The 4,907-nt window shown below is 36.9% G+C and overlaps 1 pseudogene across 1 annotated transcript; it reads right to left on the reverse strand.

The window, feature by feature from the left end:
• Positions 1-886: 886 nt before the first annotated feature.
• On the reverse strand, positions 887-3,784 carry LOC306652654 (RNA-binding protein 39-like; annotated as a pseudogene). Its single transcript, XR_013766732.1, has 2 exons — positions 3,379-3,784; positions 887-2,426 (listed from the first exon to the last, which is right to left on the reverse strand). The product of XR_013766732.1 is annotated as an RNA-binding protein 39-like (transcript).
• Positions 3,785-4,907: the final 1,123 nt, after the last annotated feature.

Below are 4,907 nucleotides of genomic sequence, written 5' to 3' on the forward strand. Positions count from 1 at the left end.
CAAGAACTACTAAAAAGTTAAGCAAAGAAATATATGCCTTAGGGGCTGGGGACATAGCTCAGTGGGTATAGTGCTTGCCTCACATGCACAAGGCCCTGGCTTCAATCCCCAACACCACAAAGAGAGAGAGAGAGAGATACACAAAAGATTATAGATAAATAGATAAATAAAAATGGAATTCTAAAAAATGTTCAAGTAACCCACAAGACAGTAGAAAAAAGAAACCAAAAAAAAAAAAATGAAAAACAGGTGAAAACAAGAAATAAGGTGACATTTTAATCCCTACCATGTACAAATTAAATACCAAATAAAATACTAAGATTGACAAAACTGATTAACAATTATAACCCAATCCTATGCTGCCTACAAAAACTCATTTCAAATATAAGAATATATGCAGGTCAAATGTAAAAAAAATATTAGAGAAAGATATATTGTGAGAATATGAATCAAAGGAAAGCAGAAATGGCTAAATTAATATCAGTTAAAGTGACTTCATGAGCAAAGAAATTGACCAAAAAAGGACTTTATATAAAAATAAAAGTGTCAATATATCAAGAAGACAAAACTATCCTAAATGTATATGGACTGAGCAACAGAGATATATTATGCGAGGTAAAACTGGATGGAAATAACAGAAGAAACAAAAATTTACTACTAATGCTAGATACTCCTTTTTTCAATATTTTTAAATTTTATTTGTTCTAATTAGTTGCACATGACAGTAGAATGCATTTATACATTTTGTGATATTCAAAACCACCTCTTTTTTTTTCCTGTTAACATTTTTATTCAAGGTAACAGGAATTGTATACAAATGACAGTAGACCCTTGCCTCTTTATTTTTATCTAAATAAAAGATAACTCAAGATGAATTCTCAAGAAAAAAAAAGCTATGTACATAAGGGACTATATCTTCCTTCATCGTCTACTTGGAACCAGTAGTTGTGTTGCTGTCATAGAATCAGGGAAGGGGTTGTGGTAAGTTGGAAGAGGTACATAGGCTGCTGTTTTCATTTTACCAGCAAACCACCTGCCATGCAATGCATTGACGGAAGCAATAGCTGCAGCAATTGACGGGCACTTCACATACACATTGCCCTGAGCGGAATTCTTGTCAACATAAATATGGATGACTCCACCATGTTTATTACATTCTTCAATCACATCATCCTTAATCTCTGTATCCCATCCAACTTCTTCTTCTGTTTGAGGGTTAAACATGTTAGAAAGTTGGAAACACTGTGTTGCAAGTGGTTGAAAAGAGGCAGCTGCAGCTAAAGCTGAAGCTTCAGTCTATTGGGAAAGTCGTGTTTGCAAATCTATAACAAAAGAGAATTCTGCCACAGCACCAAATGCCAAAGAGCCACTAATTTGTAAAGCCTGCTGGGCTGCTGGTGGAATCTGCAAACCTGTACCCTCAGCAAGTCTTGCCATTAATTGGAGACGACCAGTAGTTCCCAGGTCAATTCCAGTCCTTTCCAGTTCGTCACTGTCCAAAAATGAACTAGCACTGGACGCATCAGTACGTTCAGTAACATGACCAACTTTCATTGGCCTTCCTGCTAGTTCAAATCCATTAAGTTGTTCCAAAGCCTTTTTGGCACATTCTGAGTCAGAAAATGTAATAAATCCATAACCCTTAGAACGACCTGTTTCACTATCCATCATAAGCTGGATACTTTCAATTCTTCCAAAAGGCTCAAAAATCCCCCGAAGTATATCTTCATTTATGTTAAAGTATAATGAGCCCACATAAAGTCTCATAGGTCCTGCACTTCCCTTTTGTAAATTGTTTGCCATTGCTACAGCTCTATTTTTTTCTGCCTGTGATGCCTGTACTATGATCGGCACTCCTAAAACTCGCTGGCCAGTTAATCCTATTGCTAGAGGCACTGAGCTAATGTCAACAAACTCCACATAAGCAATTCCTTTGGAACAGCTTGAATTTCTATCAGAGATCATCCTCACATCTTGAACCTTTCCTACTGTGGAGAAAAACTCTTCCAAATCTCTTGGTCGAATTCTTGCTGCCAACTGCATGCAGAAAACTGTTCTTGCATCTCTTTTTTCAGGAGTTAGATTATCAATAGGTTCCCTCACAGGGCTCTTGTCTTTTCTGAATGGACTTTTGCTTCGGGAACGTCATCTGCTTAATTTGATGCTATGAGGCAACCCAATCTTTCCTCGGATGGCACTGTTAAATTTTGGTCCGGAGTAGGGACTTCCGTAGCGTCCTCGGAATCTTCGATCTCGACTTCTTGAGCGGCTTCGTCGTCTCCTTTCTTTGCTTCTACTTTGCTTCCATTCCTGACTTTTGCTCTTTTTCCTTTCTCTATCTCTACTTCACTTTCGTTCCTTACTTTTGCTTCATTTTCGTTCATGACTGCGACTTCTGCTCTTGCTTTTTTTCCTCCTTCTGGAATCTTGAAACCCACACTCCAATCACAAGGAGATGTAGAGCTTTCCAAGGAGGCAGAAACTTTGTCTAAAATTTCAAGATAATCCACCTGACTGTCAGAAATGTATATGCTAGGCAGCACATGACAGAAAATTCGGCTACACTTATTATTTATATAGAAGTCAAAGCAATGCCCAGAAGGGCAACAGATAACATTCCATTTTGCCTCAAAAACCTGACACTATCTCTCACAAAATTCTGTGAGATAGTTAAAACCAAAAGTATATGTGTGTGTGTGTGTGTGTGTGTGTGTGTGTGTGTGTGTATACACAAAATTCAAATTAGGGGACAAAGTAAAAGCCATTTTATCCCCCACAAAGAAAAGAACATTAATAAAGTTTTTGCTCTCCTCACAGATGGCCTGTAGCAGAGAGGTAAGTCAACCTCCGTATTTACCTCTCACAGACCCCAAAACATTTTGCCAGAAGAAAAGACTTAAAAAATCAGACGGCTAATTTTAATTAACTTAAGGCCTTCCTAGAAATTTTGTAAATGAGTTCCCGCCCACATCTGAAGGCAACCCCAGACAGGTAAAAAGACAACAAAGGTAGAAAGACATTCACAAAAGAACAATCTTCTACATACAAGCCCAGACAAAAAGTTAAGGTTATAAGAAACCAGTATACTTCTCTGTAACACATTCCAGCTTCAAAGAACATGTATTAAGTTAACTAAATAACTTATCAAAATCCATTCTAATAGTCAAATCCTGTTACAACTTAAAATGGGACTTTCCAAAGTCTTTAGTGGCAGTGGAATTTTGTACTGAACATCACTGAAGTAAATGGTCCACTGGTCTAGGCCTTTGGACTTTTTGGTTATATGGCCTCTGCTGTAAAGATGTTTTGCTATAACTGGATTTGACCTCTTCCATGTAAGAAGATCTAAATTTTAAATGCAAAGTATTTTTTTGCTACGTTCTTCATGGCCGTTAGCACTGCTCAACTTGTTCTCATCCTTCTTGTAAGGAGCCTCAAGCATTGCTTCAATACCAATATCATCTGCCATTTTCTCTAAACGCCTACGCGGGCTTTGGGGAGCCTGTAGTACTTGTCCCAAATCCGCTGCACTGCTACTGCTGCTGCTGCTGCTGCTGCTGCTGCTGCCGCCGCCACCGCTGCCTCTGTTGCTACTCTTAAGCCCCTAGGCCCAGGCCACGGTACAGCCCAGCCCGTATATCCGGCTCCGAGGGTGACTAGGCCCGAGCGAATCTAAAAGAAACAATGGGATTAGAAGAGCCCATACGTAGGAGCAGGATGGCGGCTTCAGCAGCACAGGATCCACCCCTGCGACAGCGTCTGCAAGCTCCCTGAAATGGCGGCCGATGCTGTCAAAACCACCTCTTAACATTTGATAGAAATAGATAAAATATCAATGAGGATGTAAAACAACATGATTATCTACAAAGCAACCAAACCCAAAGAACAGAAAGACCTATAACAGATTAAACAATTCATGGGTCATGTTATGAAAATAAAACATATCAAAATCTGTAGGACATGATTAAAGCAGAAAGGATGGAAAAATAGAACAAATTAATAAATATATATATATTAAAAGAGGCAAAGTCTTGAATCAACAAGTTTTCACTTCAGTAACCTAGAAAAGGGAGGGCATAATAAACTCAAAGTAAGGAGAAGCAAGAAAATAATAGCAAAAAGAAATCAACAAAATTGAGAACAAAAACATGACAGAAAAATCAACAAAATGAATAGATAATCCTCTGAAAGAACAATGAAAAAAACAAACTTCTAGGGAAAAAAAGAGAAAACCCAAATTTCCATATCTGGAATACAGTACGGCTATCACTATAGACACTGAAGATTTCAGAAAGGTACTATTGTGATGAAATCTACACAAATAAATTTGTGTAGACAAAATGGTTCAGTTCCTCAAAAAGCACAATCTACAAGTCACTAATGTGAATTATATAATTATAATTCTATAATTATATAATTAGAATAGTCCTATAACTATTAAAGAAAATAAATTCAAAATTTAACTGCCCCTGAAAAAGAAATCTCTAGGTCCAAACAGTTCACTTGCAGAAGTCTATTCAATGTTTAAAGAATTAACACTAACTCTACAAAATTGCTTCCAGATGAGATAATTACCATTTTTATAAACCTAACATTACCCTGAAACAAAACCATAGCTTGAAATACAGAAAACCACAGACCAATATTCCTCATGAGTGTAAATGAAGAATCCTTAACAAAATACAAACATAGAATTCATCAATAAGCAAGAATTAAACATCACAACCAAATGGGCTTTATATCAGGAATACACAGCTGATTCAATGCTTAAAAATCTATGTAATCTACCATATTAAGCAGTTAAAGATGAAAAACATTATATGACCTTACCAATTAATACAAAAAATTCATTTGAAAAAATTCAATAATAAACCCATTCATGATAAAACCTCTGAAAATTAGGAATT

The sequence above is a fragment of the Sciurus vulgaris genome (assembly GCF_902686455.1).
Source record: "Sciurus vulgaris genome assembly, contig: HiC_scaffold_417_arrow_ctg1, whole genome shotgun sequence".
Classification (NCBI taxonomy): Eukaryota; Metazoa; Chordata; class Mammalia; order Rodentia; family Sciuridae; genus Sciurus; species Sciurus vulgaris.